Raw genomic sequence first — 22,665 nt, 5'->3', positions numbered from 1 at the left:
AATTATTGGATGCCACAGACATGCCAAGGATTCTGGACTTTAAGAATGAATCCATTTGGGATACCATACTCATGCATATATTACGATTTGCCCACCTATATTATGAATAGTATACAATGGGCTCTTGTAAAGTATTGATGACATTAATATATAATAATATCAGCCTTGTATACTGTTATACTGTCCCACTGCTGCGCACGGGCTACCACTACTACGGAAAGGCTTAAGCCCTTATTAGGCTTAGTTCACCACGCTTGCCTAGCGCCGATTGGTCGATTTCACGGTTTCACCATACCCTCAAAATTCTTATAGAGAACTTCTCAGGTATGCAGATTTCCTCACGGTGCATTTATTCACAATTAAACCTGCGGACCTTCGTCTTTGCAGTTCGTTCCACTCCGAACCAGGATATCGCAATACGATTAATATTTTTTTTCTTATTATAATAGGATCTTAATCTCACAAGTTACAAGATAAACAAATTTTAAAAGTTGCGCCAAACTTAATTAGCAATGGTATCGATTAGAAATCAATTACAAAACAACACTAATTACCGTGGGAAGTTGCAGTTTCATTGCATTATGATTTCATAACAATAACCGCTTGAAAATATACCCGTAAAATACGATAACAAATTCAAAAAATATTCCCTTATGAACTACTAACGCCCCCTACACTACGGTCATTGTTTAGCTTACCAATAAGGCGAATATTGTCATGGTGATTCACTTTGTGAAAACATTTTGAACACATCGATAAGCAGGTAAGGATATAACAATATGAAGCATTGTATATTTTAGCAACATTTACATTTTCATACTCAGTTTGTCAATGGATAAACATGTTTTTCAGAAAATGTCGGATTTTCATCCCCCATGCGTTCGTGGAAGTGTAAATCGATATTATTCACCAATAAAGATGGATATCACTACATATTCTCATATACAAGGTCGCATTTAGTTCAACATTTCACGTTTCAAGCCAAACATGACGGAAATTGAGCATCGTAAGTGATTCCAGAGAGGTTATGTTCGCGACAAACAAAAATAAAGGCGTTTACCTGATACAGCTTGCAATCCGGAGACAAATATCACTATTGTTATACACAGCTTCATTCACACTAAAGTAAGAATATAAATACTAGATAAAAAATTGGTTTGCATCACATAAATAACAAAATAAAACGGAAAACATTGAAAGCGGACAAGAAGCGCGACACGAAACGGCAAGCTAAGCAGCAGCTGACTATGAGCGGCCGAGTGACGTGACTTTGTAGAGGCGCATGACGTAAGTAAAGCCTGCAACGTTTTATTGAATTTTTTTAATATACATATTTTTATTGAATTATTATCGGAACAAAATTCGTGCATTTATAATTTTGTGATTTATAATTTTTTTTGGGTAATTATATGATTCAAAATTATTTTAAGAACAACATAAATTTCCTATAGTCTTGAATCATGAAATCCATAGTTTACATCGGTGTCTGAAAAAGTTACAGAAATTTATGATGAAAATAAATAAATAAAAATATTATTATTGCTGGCTTGGTACGCCATGGCAAGGTTAAACGCATGGATGCGCAACGTGGAGGAGTGGTGTGGGCGCGCACCGGCGTCGACGGCGTTGCCCTCTAGCGAGTATATTGTGAATTATCGATTCTCCGCGTGCCGCTAACTGCCATTGGCTCTGCTCGGTAATTGGTTTATGTAGCCCGTTCGTAACATGAATTCAAATTTAGCGCGCTGTGCTCTCGAATGAACAGACGCGAGTGTTTGTTCAGGGGAAATTATCCGTTTCAGATAATAAAATGTAGTAAAATACTATTCAAACTTTGTTTTACTCTCAGGCCGGTGCTTCAAACAAATAAAATATAAGTACGTACACAGCTATTTTATTGTTGTGATTTGTATTTTATAATTCATGGGGTTAAATATCACATAGACCATAGCTGATTATTCGAGTAAACAAGGTTATGTTAATGTCAAATAAATATCAAAAAGTTAGTCTTTTGAACTTTTAAATGTTACTTATAAATATCCATTTTGCGAATTTCTACCTTTTGGCCACGATTTAAACGTCATAAAACCTTTCTTGCGCTGTAATACTTACCTCTATAATAATCATCTAATTCAGTGAATGTGCATAAGGATATATATTATAATTATGTCATATATGGGTACACTGTATTGATTAGGTACTTTATTATGAATTCTTGTGAAGGCTCCAAATGCAAGTAAGTCTTGCAGTATTTTCGACTCTACAAAAATATTATTTTTGTATTTTAGATTTTCATGAATATTGACGACCACAATATGATATCAGATAACCATAATTTCAAAGAAATAATTCCCTAACAAAATTATTGTAATCCATAGATAGATAGAGTAATAAATGTGGCGGAACCCTTCCACTATTCATACCCCACACCTGCAATATTTGTAAAAAATAAGCGCAACCTTACCTACTAATGAATAAGGTAAGTACTTATACTTTATCTGAATGTGTTATTTCGAAAATGTAATGTAAACTGTCATAATAATACTTTAATACGAACATAATTTTATTTCGAAGTTACGTGCGAACTAAAATATTTGTAATGATAAAAAATAAAACTTTCAATAAATTATATTTTCTAATAAATATAAATTAGCGCTTTGTATTATAATACTCGCCTATATAGAATTCTAGGTATTCATTTACCGACAAAGCGTTGCGAGAAAGATTTTCCGCGAAAACATTTAGATGTGACCAATTACCATTTGTCAGTCAAAATATTAATGCCATTATCACACAAAATTCAAAAAAATATTCGTGTCTTATTAATTCTATCAATAAAGTAAAATATTCTTTAGCGGTTACTAAAATTAAGATAATAATTTACTTATACCGTTGTTTCGTCTATAAATCATTTTTTAAGTTGCTATTAATTTAATCGGAGTGGAGAAAAATATTCAAAATAATGAAATGCAAATGTATGAGTTTAGTACAGGCATTCTTATCTGGAGCGTTCGCCTCCGTCGATAAATTGGGAGGTAGGCGGCAGGGGACTGATATTTATGCACGTTAATAAGAAGCCAAGCTCCAGACAAAGCCTATACTTTGCCACATCTGTATTACAGAGGTACCAACAAAATAACTTATTATGAAAACGTATTGTATCTGCAATATGCGTTTTGAATTTACAATGGGGGATAAAATAATGTGTTTAGTTCAATTGAACGTTTTAAAATGGTGTAAATTGTTTTGGGTGTATTGTAAGATTTGCTTTTATACTTGGACACGAAAAATTTTATATGTTAGAGTAGTATGTAACGTATATTATATTTCACATTACAGTATCCAAAATATACCTAAAGGGATAAAAAAAATCCGCTTCAAAAGGCAATTTGTTTTTTTTAAGCTTAAAAACTTTATAAATCTATACAAGCGAATTATTCATTGGGCTCTACATTTGAACAAAAAAAAATCTTCATCAGTAGATATGTATTGCGAAGTTAAATATAAGTGAGTACTTTATTATGTTAAACTGTATACTTGGAATATATTTTTATGAATTATGTCTGGATGAAAGCGGAGTGTTGCACCTTTGGTACAGAACGGCTTCGAAGATTATACAATATAATAAATAACCAAAATTACTTTGTGTACTGTAAAGATGAACTTAAGATAGTATCTTATTAAAAGAAATGGACTTCAGTTAAAATAAACTAATACCAAATTATTGTCAGTATAGAAAAATAAACGAACTAACGCATAAAACGACAAAAATTCGAAGTAAGAACATTAGCTATTGAATTTCTTTACGCATAACGCTTTTTATTTCACAAATCTTCCAAGATAATAACTCTGAAAGAAGCGGGCGGATCAGGTGCTACGCGCATAGACAGAAGTCTCAAGATTGCTAGCAAAGTTTTAGAATAAATAACGGCACGTCGGTATGGACAAAAGGTATGAAAGTCCAAAATACAAAAGGCATTGTTGTTCTAACACTATAATAAATAAATTGATTATTCCTATTGTATTTGTCACTGAAAAATTTTTGTAGCTATGTCAAATTACAGTTTCTGCATTCAAAGGTTTTACCACAGCCCACATTGCTACGACACACGTGCGTTTATTTAAGGAATCGTTATTTAGATTAAGATTTTCAAAGTGAAAAAGTTAGTGGAGGTTGGTTCGCGCTCGCATGCATCGCATGCCTCGAGCTCCCGACCCCGACACATCAGTGCGCGTATAAAACTTTTGCACTTTGCAAAATTTATAAGAAGTTCGAAACAGTTGGTATGAAACTGGCGAGTTCGCAGGATCCTACAGATTTTCCTGTATATAAATTAAACGTGTATAAACAAACCGGTTGCTCATCACTAATTCTGTAAACGATGTCGTGAGATCATTACGCCGACAACAAAGTTTCCAGTCGCAGTTTTCGCGAATTAGAGTAAATAAGATAGAAGTAGCAAATTTATTTTGCCGGGGAGTACATAGTTGTGAATTTTGCACGTGACGTTGCATTATGCGATGCACGTAGGATGCTGTCTGCACACTGGGGCGGACGTGGGAGAGGGTCGAAGCTAGTATTCAGGCGGCAACACCGCGGCGCCGAGCCGGCTACTCCCGTGCTCTTCTAACGCTCAGCCTTATTTATTATTTAAAACTCGAGTTTCTGAAAACCCGATGCATTCCAACTCCTTTCTCTCACTTTTATGTTGATCCTGCTGCAGAATATACTCATTGTCAACGGTAATGCATAAAATTTTTAAATATACTGAGTGCAGATCCAATTTACATACCATACGTCAAGCACGATCGATATTCACTACCCACGTAACTTTGCAGACAGCAATTTTGAAATCTATATATGTTTGAACGTCGGGGTTTAAAAATGCTTCTGGTGAAATTGTTTAATCCGGAAAAGCAATCTCCAAAGAGGCAATAGGAAGAGGATTCCGTGCATATTTATTACCGGTCTCTAAACCGTTTCTCGGGTAATTCGGTACAAGCAAAGCGACATTATTTTTGTAGTAATTTCGGCGAATGTCCTTTAAAATATTCAGAGCGCTGTAGCTGAGCCCATTAACGTGCCCGGGCGCAATTCAGAGCGAGGTCTCGTCCGCAAATGGCGGCGATATCATTAACTTGACCCCCGCAACTATCCAACACCCCGCAAGTTTTTCCCAATATTACACAGGAGAGGTATTTCGCCACGACGCGACTGTACACATACACAGCCTTCTGAAATTTGTTTACTGACGGTGTCCCTATGCCCGTACCTCACATAGACACATACATCTCAAACGACGCAAGGGTAACGTAATTTTGCGAGCCGCAGCAGATAAAAGTCTATAATTTTCTTCGATTGTAAAAGTTTCACTTTTAATTACTTTGTTACTCTTTATTACCACGGTGATTACGTAAATTGTTTTAGTTGAACATTAAAGGCTTGCCAGGTAAAACCAACGGTTTCCGTTTACATATTTTCATTTAAGAAAGCCATCTAGCCCAGTAATTAAATCCGGTGGGTTCTATCATTTTGATTCTAATTACTGGGCTTGTAAAAATGGGAAATGCTAGCGCAAGTTGATCTTGGAATTTTTATTGTTTTAGTGTGAAACACTTTAAGTGTTTCTCGTTCTTTTTTTGTAAAATATTTGCTGTAGTACGGAGATGTGTGTACAAATTTGTTAATTGAATATTTAAAATGGAAATTGAAAGAAAAAGGACACTGAAGGTACAGAATAAAAAAAATAAAATTATTAAGTAAGTGGTCTACACAATATTATTAAAATGCACACACAATACTTGAGTATGGTACACAGAATGTCTATAAGTACCTAGTTTTTATTGTTTACAATTTTCAAAAGGTAAATAATATCAATTACTTATTAAAATATTTTTGTTAGTTGCAAACATGTGCTTGCTAGTCATATTTAAACAGCTATAAAATACAAATAATAGGAATGGTTTTTCTTGCGTAAAATATGCAATTGTTAATATTTTAAGCCTTATATTGTACTTTGTCGTTCTATTTTACTTATTCACATTTTATTTGAAATTTGATGAGTAGCACAGAATATTTTACATTTTCAGGTCTAACATAAATTTTACCGTATTTTATATCACATAGAATTGTATAATTAATAATATGGTGTAGTTTGTCTATATTTTTTTTACGGCGTTTAAGTCAATTCCAAAAATTAGAAGAACGTTAAATGGATTTTTTATTCGTAAACAATAATGTGTAAGAATACAATTAATGTTTAACTTACTTAAAATTCAATCAACTTTTATGGGACGCCCATCAAATAAAAACTCAAAGGCTACGATTTAAAATATCAACGAGCTATTAAAATATGAAGAGTTGTAACCGCTAATTAGTTCTCGCAAACAATGTACCGCCTTAGTCAGACGTCGAGTTAAAATGCACCGAGCTGGACCATCTTTGCTCTCGGCCCTTGCCTGCTTTCTTAGGAGCAATTGCTTGCCTGCAGGGGTGGCGTTCTTAATATGAAAATATGGCTAACTAGAAAGAATCTTTTAATTTGTTCCCTCCACGGGACCGTCTGCATAAGTAAAATGCAACCTCGTACATTTCTCACCGACATTTAAACGTTCTAACATTTTTAAATGTAAAACCGAAACGTGTTCACATTGCTCACAATAAATTTCACTTGTGCCATTTTTTAAATTCGTCCCGTTCTATTTTACTGTCGTTATAAGTTTTATTACAGTTTACGTCGAAGTATAAGATTTGTCAGAAAATATGGCCCGTACTTTAGAGTTGTAGGGGATACAGGTGGATCGGGGAAGCGGGTCGTGAGCTTACAACTCTAAGTCACGTTATATATTAGTCTCCACAATTTAAAGTTACTTGTGGGCTCGCAAATAACCGACAGCCTCGTCTGCAACTTGTTCTGGCTGAGCTGAATTACAGACTGTCAACTCCACTCAAGTAACCTGTTGACACAACGTTAAGTAACGATTTGAGGAGCAGATTTGTCGTGGCTGTTGTCTTAACATTCTCTCTGATGATAAAATAAAAAAAACAAAACGGTATTTTTTTACAATAACCGCTTGATTCTTTACTCATGGTATCCAAAAAAGTAATTTCTATGTAATTCTGGACACTTACCATGTTTAAGAGTGAAAATTTATTTACTGCTTAAGAACACTATAATAAGACGATCCGCTATTGGAGATTACATTGTAGACGATTCCAATGTGTAACCAAAACCCAATTTCTAGAAGAGTCATGTGATACATACGTGTAATTTTTTAAGAAAAGCCTGCAACCTGAACTCGTTTCGTTGGCACGAGGATGCTAGTGCCGATGCGGTGCCAGTTCACTTTGAAATTTCATTCTTTTCGAACACATATCTCGACTTCGCCCGGGAATCTACTTTACATTTCTCATCCTAATGGCCATTGAGAGAAAATTGGAAAAGAAGTTTCGTTTTCGCATTTCTATTCTTCGGAATCAGAAACGCGGCGTTTAAGAACGTATCGAATAAGATGAACATAAAGGATGTTTACTCTGGTATTGGTCAAGTTTTGAATATTAATAGTAGTGTTATTGTACCCGCGTAATATTTGGATAAGTATACTAATACTTTTGAGCTTTTCTTTGATATTTATTAGATATAAAAAGAACAAGATGTACCTACACTACAATTATTTTTTGCTTAGAAATGTTTTGATAAGTATGTATATATTTTTAAGCAGATAATTTGTAGCTTCATTTAAAAATACCGAGACAATCGCCGTAACATCTTATTCGTTGTACATTAGCTGCACAAATGGGGTAGATAGTACCACTGTTTCATGTCAGACACGTGATATATCAGTTTTGTATATTCCCTTTCATGTGGTTAGACAGATTGTCGGGGGAGTATAGAACTATATAAGTATTCAACCATCATTCAACCCTTTAAAAGACAGATACACGTGCATGAATCCTTAAGGTTATTTATTAGTGGTGGTGATCTTACCATCAGGTGACCCACTGAATCGTTAATTTTGCTTTTATGTATATATATTACCGACTTATGTATATTTAGGATACATGAAAATAGATTTTAAACCCAATATTTACAACATTTTAAATCTAATTTACTTCAACACTTCGTAGACCTGCGGTTGAGTACTTATAAATCTAACAAACAGAACCATCTATTTGCAAGGTTGTATTTTATAAACATATTACTCAGAAATTGCTATGAAAGTAGATAATAGTATACGTCCAACCCCAGGTAACAGAATAAAAGGCGTTGCAACGCTTTCCTGGAATTCCGATTACTCGGCATGGACGAAGGGGTCATAATGTGTGGCAAACACCCTCCTGAGGGTTTAACCTCATAGATGATGCCTATGGTGCCGATGACCCCTATCGATTCGTACATTTCTACGAACCGACGTAATTGCAAATCGTGGGACATATACGTATAGCGTAACTACGTAATCGTCTAGAATTTTTGATCATATTACTTAGAAACAATTAGTTTCCACAATTGCCATATTTGATTTCGCATAATTGTCGTTTCTGTTCTGATAGATGACTGACTCATTGTAGGATACATGTTGCCGTTTGATTAATACGTAATGAATTCCATATTTAATAAGGCAGTAGCTGAAGGTTTATCCGTGGGATTCGCCAGGGAGATCGCTGCCTCTCCGCGAGTTCAGGTCGGTGGTTTCCAATTCACAGGCCGCAGCACACCCGCCTTAATTTACTACGGTGCTAACCACGCGGCCCGCACTTTGTATTCATTACCCACCTAGATACTACCTCCCAGAAAGAGATTTAATGCCTCATACAATCAGTGCTTTCATTTACCGCAGTTCAATTATGTTTTGTTTTAATATACCTATTATTTTTCTTTAAATAAACAATATTGCAAAAGGAAACCCGGTGAGATTTGAAGATTATATAAGTCTGCTATTCGCTAACTATTGCTAGCACTATTTGTGTGACTAATATGTTCAAAGATAATATAAATATTCAATATGGTATATATATATAGATCACTTTATGATAAAAAACAGAGCGATAACCGCACCGGTTTTAAGTTATTGTTAATTAATGATTTCTATTTATATCACTCATGCAAAGATGCAGTTATTCGTCCAAACATGTCTACTATCCGGAACGGGCTAACATATTAAAGTTGTTTTAGTATGAAACAGAAACGTGTGACTGTATGCTAAGATACTATAAATTATACTGACAAGTTGACTGGTGTACGTAGTCGGCAAGCAAATTAGGTGGGCCAGAGTAAACGAGTTATGGCGAAGTTGCGGCAGCGCGGGCTCGCTTTGGGACCAGTCCAGTAACTGAGTCCAAATGTTCACAGATGCCTCTGTGCCACACACAGTCAAAACTTACTGGACTAATGCTGCACTGACACTTTTTGTTTCCCCTTCACAAAAAAACCTAACAATATTTCCTCGGCAACACATGCGAAATTCAAATACTGATGTTATTGCATTCTGTTTACTCTCAAGGGATGTCAATTAGTTTAACCATTACCCTCGTTGTATTTCATCGATAGATAAATAAAGTTAACAATTTGCAGCGCAACAAATTGCGGAATATATATTACGTAAATACCGTTTGCAACAGTGTAATTATTATTTTTTTCACTCGGAGGAAAGATAAAACATTTCAAGATTCGCCCCGTGGCGTGCCGCTAGCACTTCTTATAAATACTGGTAAGCCCCTGGCTTTTGTGGCTAATCTTTCGCGTGAAGATCGCCATTATGCCGCTATTCATTATTTTAGTCCGTGTTTTTTGTTGAGTCGAAACATGTTTGATATTCTTAAGATTTTTTCCTTCGCCGGCCTGACTAAGCTTTGCTGAAAGTATTTAATATGCCCCTTTCAGTGGCGTGCTCTCCGCAATGAAGCATTTCATGCCGTTTTGAATTTTAAATTATGTTAATTTAAACGCAAAACGTTCGCCTATTTTTACATCAAATTTTATTAACATTGAAAAAGTAATCATTTCGTTATGGTGGGTTAATTGCTTCTACCCACGTAAGCGTGAAGACACCAGTATACAGAGTGGAAACATAAGTTTTTACTCGCAATTTTTCGCAAAATATAGAAAGTCATGTCAAATAGGTATCTAATTTAAAAATATAGTTCATACCTCTTGGTAAATATAATATACAATGGTGAATAATGCTAAGTGAATAAGGCAAATTATTTATATTTCTTTAATTAGTCATACATTCTATGATAGTTTAAATCTTTTAAAATGGTATTTATCTATTGCATTTAATCTACGATTTCGTGAGCATGATTATCTGAAAAATTTAAAGCGACTTTCTAATTTCTACGACGGTGCAGCGTGTTCATTATAGGTAAGTTCAATTTTCGATTCTGCTAAACTATACAGTCAAATTAATTGCAGTAGGCAAGAGCAGCATATCGCAGTTAACGAGTCAGTGTATATGATTTTAAACAGAGAAAGCCATAATATTAAAACATATATACTTAACGTATCCTTTAAATCAAAATGTTTGAATTTCAAGTCATAGTTTTCTGTAAATAATTATGATTTAGTTGTTGCAATTAGTAATAAGTGAAGTATGGATAAAATTTATTTATTTAAAATTTAATTATTATTCAATAATATTTATAATCATGAATTTGTATAAATAGTTGCAATTACACATCCTACACTATTTTTGATCAGTAACTGTCACACGTAGAGTCAATTTTGTATTATATTTCAACTTATAACAAGAAGTGGTCCGAGTAAGACAACTGTAAAAGTTGCGGAATAACATTTCGGGATTCAATCTCAACAATGTCAAATATACAACGCGTAACTTCAACAAATCCCCCTCTGGGCAAGTACTGCTCTCGACTTGTTTGTCATTTGCACTTTTATATTTGGGATATAACATTAGAAAAAAATGGACGTGTAGTTTTGTAACGCACACCTTAGTAATTATTTACACATACTAACTTTGCCTAAGACGTATGTTGACCTTTCTTTCTATTATTTGCAATATTCCTTATTTTTCTCCCTTTTTCTCCTCTTGAGTTATACTTAGTTACCTTTGCAACGCCGAAGCGTTCATGAATACCAACTACCATTTGAGACACCTTGGTAGATTTTTGTGGCTAAGTAAAAAAACAATGTGGGGCACTCAAGTTGTGTGCTGTAGATAATACGCATAAGAAACCAATTTACTACATTGCCAATTACATAGCCTTTAAATCATCATGCATTTATGTACTTTTTAACCTTATTTCCCTTAAAGGTATTTTAGTACAGTTAATTGATGTTGAAGTGACTATATTTTTTATACCATTCATGGTAGTCTAGTCACGATTGAAGCCAGTATAGCACATCAACATCGTAAAAATTTGGATATATAGTTGCTAAAGTATTTTTAAATGACCATCATTTATAAGCACGGGTGAGTTTTGTAATAAAATGTATAGATATAAAAATTTAAATTTTGGACTTATCCCTTTTGTTTTATGACCTATTTACAATGCACATAAATCATATTATTCACCAGGAAACTTTGTTTCGTGTCAGGAATTCACATATTACTAGCATAGTCCACAGGAGTCGTTTCCTCTAAAGATTAAATTATGGAGCCGCTCGAAGAAAATCTGGCTATCGTCAACATATACATTTTCTTAAGACTTAGTCACGTGTCTTTGCTAAGACATATTATTTGCACTCCATATATACAAAGTCATAAAACTTATATTATGAGTGTTTAATGGTATCCGTATAGTTTGATTAGCCTGCACAATAACAAAATATGCGTTAAATGAACCGGTATGCAATGCGGCCGGCTTCGTGCTGTAACGGGCCAAGTTATGACAAAGTGCGGCAGTCGCGGAGGCGCCGGCCCGCGGCATGCTTGCTTCGGCGCCGAACTCTTAAATTAGCGCTAACTTAGACCACTTAGCTTCTTGGAGTTTTGTTTGCAGACGCTATAAATATTCTGTATAAGCAACGATACAATACCGGCAGCCGACTACACCGTATTGTGTTCGAATCAAAGTGGCTTTTGTATTGTTGCTTGACAGTTGACTCGAATATCCTCGTTTCATTGTTCGCGTTACGAAATTTTTAGACATAATATAATGTATTATTTAACTGTCGCATGAGTTAAAATGAGGCTAAGCTATGTTATGTAAGTATTTTATAAGTGAATTCGGGAAAAGTCATTAACTCTGAGGAAGATGTGAGCAAAAGCTGTGTTCGAAGGTAACGAAGAAGTTACCAACATGGAAAACCTCACACGTGCCGATTAACCAATATAAATAAACGTAATAATATAAATCGCGGCTAAGGTACCGCCATTTAGTTTATTCAGCTATCAGAATTGATTTTGTGCCCCGAAACTGTATTTGGCTAACCGATCGGAATGGCAATTCAAGTGCGTGCTAGTATTGAATGGTCGCGGACGGCCAATAATTCGATTTCGCGGTTATTTAGTCGCTGCAGTCTGCGTGGGGCGCAGGTGCCCTCGCCCGCTTCTGATCAAACTGAACAATTCAATGTGTAGATGGACATTACTAACGTGCATTACTAAACAATCGTATGAATGCAATTGGAATGGAATATTCAAGCGAAATTTGTATTGCATTTGTCGTATTCATGAAGTCGCTTGAATATGTTTAGCGTCAGGAGAAAAACTAGTTTCATCATTCATACCTTCAAATACGTGGGGACAACTTTGTGCTTAGTCAAATATATTATATTCATCTTTTTAAGAGAAAAATCGCGTTTTCCAAAAATTATACACTACTAGTTTATTATAACCAAAAATAAAAAGAATTACATCATATGCTGCCGTTGCTGAATACATATCTGACTAAAAATAAGATATCCTCAAATTATTCCTATAGAAGGATAATTTTCAGTCAAAAATTACATTGATTTATAATTCTGATGTTCGAGCTTGCATTAGTCAATTCATACGACTTGATAGTTTTTGTCCTACCCCTTCTCTTCCTCTCCTTCCCTTCTCCCAATTTTTGTGGTAGTTGTACAGTATTGGTGTATAATTTACACGAGATAATAATATTTAGAAATAAATTAACACAAATAATAACCATTAACTTCTTCTGTGACTGCCTCGGTAGCGTAGTTGTATTGCACGTCCGGTACAATAGCGCTCTGAGGTCCTGGGTTCGAATCCCGGGTCGACCAAAGTGATATTTGGGTTTTTCTGCTCAGTATCAGCCCGGAGTCTGGAATTTGTGCCCGATATGGCGATAGGCTCGCCCCCTATCACATCATGGGACGGAACATACTTGGCGAAAAGTGGGTGCCCTAGTTGCGCCTCTGCATACCCCTTCGGGGATAAAATGCGTGATGTTATGTATGTATGTAACTTCTTCTGATTAAGCCTATTTGCATATGTACTACATGAAATTATACTCAGTAATGAAATTACATTCATCCAAAATAAATATAAAAGTGTTAAAACAGGACACAGGTCGAAACTTATGAAACTGATTACTCATAGTTTTCTTAGAAATATTCTTCTTAGAACAACCCATCAGACAGAACGTGGGCGACCAATGAGCAACCTACTCCATGTCAGCAAATGGATTATATAAAAACATATTATATTTCTATGTTACTGATAGCCATCTGTCTAAATAGTACATACACATCACGTCTGTATCCACAAAGGGGTAGGCAATGGTGTAAATAGGGCACCCGCTTTTCGCCAAGTAAGTTCCTTGCCATCATTTAATAGACACTAATTTCGGACTTCGGACTGATACTGAGAAGAAAAATCCAATATCATTGCACGATTCGGAATTCGAGTCCAGGACTTCAGAGCAGTGTCGTAGTGTGCACGGAATATAACAACGCCATCGTGACAGATATCTAAATAATATACTAAGTAAAATTAAAAATGTAGGACCGGCTAGAAATATTGGTATATTAAAAAAAAATCTGTATTTGGATAAACAATTTTAATAGATCTTACGTCTGTTTGTAGCGCAAGTTTAATGTTAGAATTTGTAGAAATCAGTGGTAAATACTCTTGTCTTTGAGTGAGAGAAAGCTTCATCTACGCTAGAATATATATTGAAATATGATATTTATATGGTTGTTAATTAATTAAAAACTCATTATGCCAATCATCGTCTTTCTTCTTAGAGTTAAACTCGTCAATCATAGTGTAGCCATTTTGCAATGCCAGGATAAAAAATAAATATTTTTTTCTGTTTATTTAAAATATCTTCATCGTTATGATTCTAGACAGGAGTAATAAATAATTTAACAAATATATAGATTATTATATTCTTTGTAATAATTATTAATTCTTACAAAGTATTTTCATTAAAATAATTAAAGTATAATGCAGTTCCCATTTTCATAGCAGCGTTCGACAGGCAATGAATAACTAAAGGGTAAAACTGGCTTTCCGAACAGAGGCGTTCGTTCCACCTAAATATTTTTTTAAACATGTATCATCAACTTTCAACTGAATATTGAAAAATGCATTGTTATTTATGAAAACAAACGTAAAAGTGTAAGTTTCATAATTTATTATTATTAATAATATCAGCCCTGTATTATATACTTGCCCACTGCTGAGCACGGGCCTCCTCCTACTGAGAGGGATTAGGCCTTAGTCTACCACGCTGGCCTAGTGCGGGTTGGTAGACTTCACACACCTTCGAAATTCCTATAGAGAACTTCTCAGATGTGCAGGTTTCCTCACGATGTTTTCCTTCATCGTTAAAGCGAACAATAAATTCACAAAGAATACACACATGATTTTAGAAAAGACAGAGTTGTGTGCCCTTGGGATTTGAACCTGCGGTCATTCGTCTTGGCAGTCCGTTCCACACCCAACTAGGCTATCGCCACTATATTATTGATAATTAGAAATACGCGTGGAAGACAAAGCTACTTCTAGAATCTAAATTGAATTTAAATGACATGAACAAGGATCCCGGATGCTTACCTATTTTTAAGTGGCTTCGTGCTTTAAAACGACGTTAATCCATCTTGGGCAGTCATGATCGTTATCCAGTAACAGCAGTCTTTAGAAATCTTTTCTCATGTAGTTTTTGTTTGCGTATATGACGCGGTACTCCGTTATTACATTTTAATTGTTTGTAGTAGATATTATGCACATTGTGCGGAATAGTAGTACTTTATGGTACTTTTTACAAAAACATAGTCAAAGTGCAAATATTCTAAGCCGATTCGGTTGTTAAAATGACCGGAGAAACATTGTTAAGTATAACAATATTTGACAAAAAGGCTAAATTAAACCCGATATATCTATCTCTCTATTCATTGTTTCATAAATACTATAACCACCCTTCATCCAGAACATCTATTGTTAATGCGTACGACCTCAAAACGTACACGGACTAAAATGTCGCCTTCTGTTTTCTAGACATCGAAAGAATATATTTTTTTCAGTGCCGATAAACGATATTCACAGGTCTAAAGGCTTTAGTATACTTACTAGCTCCCTGATCCAGGATTTAAAGTACCTTATCTTATTCATAAGACATCAATCTAGCGAAGACACCATTAATATCCCTTCTGAGGCTTTTACGTGATGTGTGTACAAATTCACGCATGAAAAATATAAAAATTGTGCTTTAAATTTTCTAGATTTCATTTTTTATTATGATCACATTGATGTTATTACTGTTTTTATGGTTTAATTTAGATTTAGGAATGTAGTATAGACTTATTATTTTCAAGGTTTTATTCATGAGAAGTGACGAGATTTTTACCACACTTGTTAACATCCTTTAGCAATAATATCAATGAACGTTGTCTATGAAAATGTTATACAAACGTTCACTGACGTCTTACAAAGAATTTTATTAGCTTGTTTAACGACTAGACAAGCACCTGACAGATCAAGGTCTCGACACTACTCGGACACTACGGATGTGGGCAGTTTAGTTAGTTTTATTTATACTGATTTAAACCTGATTTCATATTAAAGCAGCTATATAGTTACAACTCTCGGAACGGAGGTTATGCGTTCGATTTTAGGGTTCGTTTGTCACTTTTTAAATGTATGAAAATTATAATTAATTATAAGAAAATGGGTTCACTTAAGAATTCTGTATAAGAATATCCAAAGTACATTACTTATGTAATGTGTTATTGCATAGGGCCCGCTTACTGGAAGCCTAGTCTAAGCATCTACTAATAGTCTTCAGTAGAAGTCCTTTATTAGACTGTGAGAAAATAGTATTTATTGTTTTCTTACACCTCATAAGTCATAAGCGAAAATTTCTTATTAGTACACAATATCTTGGAATGCGTGAACAAGTACCCGTAAAGTAACCCGCTTAGTTTGTATTCTAATTAGCACTTATTAATGAATGCGGAGCATCGCGGCGCGTTGAGAAGTTTTGACAAGATCCAGGATTTATAAACATTGCACCGGATAGCATATTTCAGTTAGACGGTGCAGGTGCGCCATTCGCTGCAACTTCGATTAATTCCCATAACGAGGCAAGTCCATCACGCGCACGCTCGTTTGTCTCCGGCCCAGCTATAAATACATCAGCGTACTTGCAATTTAATCCGTTCTGTTCCGCTCCCGTGAAATGCTCTTTTCTCCCTCACACTCGCCCGTGCACCAACCTCCGCATTTCGGTCAACGAAAGTTGCTGCGATTAATCTTCCACCTGAGCATGTTCATACACTATTGTGTGAATTAGAAACACATAATTTAAAATAAACCACTTAATCTATCCCGTTTTGTTCGCAACACTCGCGACACTATTTTCTAGCGAAGAGTTTAGGAGTATGTTTACGTAAAGAAGCATCAAAATGCATATTTTATAAACAATATTTACAAACATGTTTCTAGCCGGTGCAAAAACATTGCTTCTGCCTCAAAATAGTTGCAGTTGGCAGAAAATTTACAAATTTGCGTACAAAGAGGAGAGCACTGGCGGGATCATCTTTGTATGCAAATATTATTACAGGAGTCTACTGAAGGACCGCACAGGAATCATACATTGGACGACTACACACGACGCCATACCGACAACTCGTACATTGACCGGCAAAAACGTTTCACTCCGTGAATGGTAGACATTTTAAGAATTTTTCATTTTTAAATCGGTATTACGGCTGGACCCAGCTGGATACGCAATAAAACGTGGGCTAATTGCTTGAATGGACCAATTACGGAATACTATAAACAGTGATGGTCCGTCGGGCAATAACTCAATCGAATTGCAGAGTTGAACAATTCATAGGCAAATCTGCTCTAAGCGTGTTAACATGGCTCTGTGGTTATTGCGGTGTACCGATCCATGTGTCTAGGCGCAGTACATCATATTGTACTATTGACACGTGTTACTGGACACGTAGCCGTAACTTAATGTCAAAATGATTACTACTTAAGTATTTACATCGCATTTCAATTTAGTATATTATTTTTTTTAAATAAATTTTGTACAAACTTGTATGTAGATCACCTAAATGTAAGTGATTATCACTAACCAAGAACAAATACATACAAAAAGATTTCATAGGTACAATGTGAAATATTTAAGGGTAATATGGAAACATTATTCATTGAGCATCTGGTAAACGCCATAATCCACTTGAAATGCAACAAAGCTGTTATTTGAGCGGATTACTTATACCGTACATTTAAATTTAAATAGGTTTAATTTGTGAAATTATTAAGTTTATAATTATAAAGCAGTGTGACCTTACCTAGCCCTATAAATGCCCAGTTTTCAAAAATCCTATTAAAATTTTACCAAACCATTTCAAATTATGCAGGTTTATGTGTCTGAGACCAGAAACGAAATTGCATCTGCGTCTAGTTCCAAAGGCACTGCGTTTTTGTAAATATCTGAAATTTGTTCTGTAATGCGTCGTAATAGTGGCCAAGTTATTATTTCCATAGAATAAACTTTTTAGAAAAAAGCTAATTAAAATAGATTGCATTGTTTTTACTATTGAAATAATAAACCTATTCCGTTCCACATTGAATTATAGGTAAGTTTTAAAGATACTTGCTTATTGTGATTTTTTAACAAAATTTTATTGATCTAAGGTGAAATGTTCCACTCATGGCCTACCATTAGTTTCTCAAAGAAAATATCTCCATATCTGATTTTAAAAAATTAAATTAGTTATTTTTGTTTTGATACAGTGTTTATTTTGTATTCTTTATAATAGGCCATGATCAAATTTTAAATATTTAGTTTCTTTTAAGTAAAACCGTCTGACATTTACGTAAATAATATTATATTCCAGGCTATGTCGAGCTCCCAGGTGCCTCACATGACCAACGAGCCTTGTAAATATTGCTTTTAAATCACATGATGTTTTATCTTTCTAGTACTTTGATTATTAAATGTGTTCCAATCCAATCAAAGGTTTATATTCCATCAGGAAACGATTTTTAGAAGATTTTAAAATAAGGTGGCTATTAAAGGTTCCGTTACCTTACTTAAAGATCGGAATTGCTCTATCAAAGCATATTAATTGGCATAAAGAGGAAATGCTTCTTGTGCCTTTCTAAAAGTAAATAAGAAAGTGTTTTAACCCAGAGATGTGACAATTTGTGAAATATCGACGTAGTGATATTTAGAAGCAACTTAAACATCCGTGGATGTGGCTGAAGCAGGCCTAATTAGACTTACAATGTGTATATCTTAAACGTCATAAGTTTTTTGTATATCAAAACTAATATAGGTAAGTAATGGGTATACATAGTAAACCTATTATAAGGTATGTATAAGGAGGCATATTACATAGGACGATACAATGTACGTTTTGCATAACGTTGCCGGTGACATAATGATCGTGTGGCAAGATTCTGCTACTTGAAAGGGTCAATTAGTCTATTAGCCGAGCATATTATTATTCACTGACGAGCCCATTGTTCCAATAAATATTTCCGCGCCAGTATTAATCAGCTTGATTTGATGGCGCGATTAATGGCATACCGATGTGATTCAATACCTTTTTTAAATGGACAGCCGTATTATATCGTGATGCATTAGTAATTTATGCATGCAATTAGAAGTGACGATGTTTGGCGAGTGAATCAGGGCGCAGGTCGGCCGAGGCACGCGAGCGCTGGACGGTGCAACTGACGGCTTTCAATCATTCGCGACGCGACACGTGCGTCACACGCTTAACGATGATTCGCCAAAATGAACCCTGCCCGCTTGGAATAAATTACATTATTAATAATCACGAGAAGAAATGGAACGTTCTGCGTCACGCTTGCAGTCTTTTCTTTGTATTCGAGTCATTCCATTCATAGAGATAACAGCGGGCTCGAGGCGACAACGGGAAACAATTACGCTATTATAAAAGGCCTTAAGGATTCTAATTACGAGTGGATCCTTTCATCCGTAAACCCAGATCGGATACGAAGCCTTCCCATTATCGCGTCCCATAAACATTTCTGGATTTCATATCCGCGGCACGGCCGGGACCGCCTCGCTTATTACCTCCACGCGGAAAAGAATAACATCATTTTGGCACTTTTGACGCGAATTCCGGATGCCTACGTTCATATTGTGTGCCGTTAATATTCTGTGCGACGCGTCCGACCTTTTTTATTTGTATCTAAAATTGAACATTTTGTCGCGACAACGAGCGCGCGCGATTCTCCCCTTCGCCGAAGGAGTGATAAAAATGCGGAGACGGCACGCTCGGGCGGCAATCGAGCAGAGTAACGATCGACGATGCAACCTTAATTCATGTATAACTGTGCGAAATTAGCAATGGTGACGCACCCTGACCCAGATAGCCCATGTCGTAGTGTAGGGCGTGGGCTCTGGCAGAACGATGTCGTGCCAGCATCGGTTACATTGAGACAGATTCAGCCACACATCATTACTGATTAATATTCCATTTTTCATTAGGCTAAAGGCAGGTTTCATGATGTCTGAGTAACCGTTAAGTGTCGAATATAACAAAGGGATAAAATTCAAAAGTCCATAATAAATGATAAAACAGTGCATTGACTGTGTAATAAGTTACCTTACGGATAATATTTAACTAAACATTGTAAAACAGGCTCTATTTGTATTTTAAAGTTTATTAAGTTTTGAAAAAAGATAATATGTGAAATTAAACTTGTCATGTGAATTTTATCACAATTAACATATTCTGTTTTTACAATAACAGAATAAAGTATGTAAAGAGTGTAAAAGTCACAAGCATTATTGTGATGATGGGATGCGACGACTGCCTTTTAAAAATACTTTATGCAAAATATGAATTCTTTGTATGTACGCATATTAACATTTTCAATCTGTACAAAGCGTTTCAGGTGAAGTATCGCATAAAAGAGCTATATTTTTTGAAACTTACTTTTCAGTTTCATGAGAGTATTCAGGGAAGAAGGATTATGAAAAATTCTACGTTGAGTGAAATGGCCCTATCAAAACAAGAACCGTCGTCGGCCGAGCGATGAAAAAGTGAAGCAAAACAACAAACAACGAGGCCGGCTGTCTGCGGCGTTTCGCGGCCACCTCTGCAATTTTCACTGTCATTATTCAAAGTTTTGAAAAAAGTCAACGGTGGAAATTAGAAAAAAGGGATTTTCTCCTCAATATGATCTTGCAAATCTGCTGAAGTCGGCCGCCTTTATGCTGAAGTAGCAAACTCTCTAAGATAAGGGGAGGAGCGGACAAATTGTAATAATTGCGAGACGAGATAAGAAGTGACACCAGAAAACAAATGAAGGCGGGCGGCGACGACCCAGTCGGCGAAAACCGGGAGTAGGGGATGTATGTGACGTCACCACGCTGCGAACTGCGAGCCTCATTGTCTCACTCAATATATTCAAAGGCACATTTATCTAATCACATGTACATAGCACATAGAGCGTACACTAATACCAACGTCGTACTTCGTATACAAGTAGTTTTGGTTGTGCAATTTTATGTTGCTGCTTACGATGTACTACAGTCTATTATTGAATATTCTTTCAAGTCACGTTATCCCGGCCGGAAGCAGGCTCCGTTTTCCTGCACAATTGTCTACTTTAAATGATTTTGCGCATTCACAGTTCTATGAACGCAATGTATTGAATTTGGAAAAGTTTAAAAAAATGTGAAAGTTATTGTAATTTAATATTAACAACAAAAAATTAACGTAACAATAAACATTTAAGTTGTAAGAATTTTTATTAACGATTAAAATTTATTCGTTAATTTTATTTGATATAGCCACAAAATGATTATTTAGTACAGCGGGTTTAAATTTAAAGCGAGGGTCCTGGCGAATCCCTGGGGCACACCTCGCCCGTCGTCACCGCTCGCCAAATTAAAATGATAAATCAAAATCCGTCAGCCGGTCGCGTTGAGAAAACATTATAAAACGAATGTTACTAAACTTATACAAGTTTTGCTCTCAAATACATTTTAAATTTTCCTTGTTTATTTTAGTTAACTTCGCTGCAATTCTATTACATCATAAAAAGCTTTTATTTTTGTACATAAATGTTTCTGTGTTTAACCGCATTTTATAACGTAACAAAAAGGTTTTAATGGGTTTCCGACTTTGTTAATTAATGTTATAATCACATACGTGTTTCACATGTGGGTATAATGCACTTACTATGTGATTTATAGTAAATGCAATTGTCTACTATCAAAAATTTCAATTGAGAAGATGAGTATAATTGGTGCGATTTAATTATTTTATTTGCCTGCCTGGCAAGAAATATAATGCTGAAATTATACTGTAAGAATTGTAACGCATAAAAATGAAAATCTCATTTGCGTACGCAGTCGCTTGTTTGAAAATTAAAGTCGACAAAAATATGGACTATTAAAATTGTACTGAAGCAGATACTCTGTGATATTTGCTGTTGCATAATATAAAGAAATAATGCAAATGAAAAAAACAACTATTTATGTAAGAGCGAGCTCCCTCACATATCTTGGTGAAAAAAATCAAAGCAGTAAAAGTAATAAATCTTATTAATTTAAAAATATTTTATAATATCTTGGAAATATTAGGCAAATGAGATCTGAAATACTTCAGCCTAAACATCAACAGAACACTTTGTAAGTAATATAAGTAATTAAGATGCGACCGACATATATTCACTTCAAAAGTCAGTTTATAAATTAATGTAGCAGCAACATAAATGGAGACACAAATGAATGGATAGAGTGACGTCTGGTCATCCGCGTAATTTACTCGTGTATCCAGCAAGGCATGTAACCGGCAACTATCGACGTGTTTGCAATGAACCACTCATTATAATATGTACTGAATTTAAATATTTGTGTGATACAAATGCGGCAGCGGAACATGCTAGAACTAATTGTGCGGTAAATCGGGATGAACGGCAATTTGTCAACTTTCAGCGCGATAAATAAACGGTTTCTATTCAATGCAAAATAAACGCAACTCGGTAGCATCATTTTAAATGGTTTTATTTTCGCTGTCCTTTGCAAGTCTGATTTCTTTTTCTTGTATTAAAATGTTTTCAGATAAGATAGCTGGCCTTAGGCAGCACCTAGCTCGTACAGCTTCAGTGAGACGGCGCGGCAGCGCACGGTGCGAGCGTGTGCGATGTTTGCGATACTTCACTCAGCATAAAATGCGAGTCGACCATGTTCAGGTAACGGCTTGCCTACCTTTCTGCTAATGGATTAGATTCTCGTACAGGTCCAAATTACAA

General features: G+C 35.3%; 1 protein-coding gene and 1 long non-coding RNA gene across 5 annotated transcripts in view; one reads left to right on the top strand and one right to left on the bottom strand.

The window, feature by feature from the left end:
• The window catches only part of LOC115440977 (protein muscleblind), a 253,444-nt gene that overhangs the window by 124,023 nt on the left and 106,756 nt on the right, over positions 1-22,665 (bottom strand). Inside the window, exon 1 of one of the 4 annotated variants that reach the window (XM_037441981.1) lies at positions 1,061-1,265. The exons of the other annotated variants lie outside the window; for them this stretch is intronic. The gene's annotated coding sequence lies outside the window, so the exon portion shown is untranslated. Of the gene's footprint in view, positions 1-1,060; positions 1,266-22,665 lie in introns of those variants that run through there. 4 annotated transcript variants of the gene reach the window in all.
• LOC115440978 lies at positions 688-22,404 on the top strand. Its single transcript, XR_003938416.2, has 3 exons — positions 688-763; positions 853-1,287; positions 20,347-22,404. It is a non-coding gene; the product is annotated as an uncharacterized LOC115440978 (long non-coding RNA).

The sequence above is a fragment of the Manduca sexta genome, chromosome 23 (assembly GCF_014839805.1).
Source record: "Manduca sexta isolate Smith_Timp_Sample1 chromosome 23, JHU_Msex_v1.0, whole genome shotgun sequence".
In the NCBI taxonomy this organism is placed as follows: Eukaryota; Metazoa; Arthropoda; class Insecta; order Lepidoptera; family Sphingidae; genus Manduca; species Manduca sexta.
This window is presented reverse-complemented; position numbering and strand designations above follow the sequence as displayed.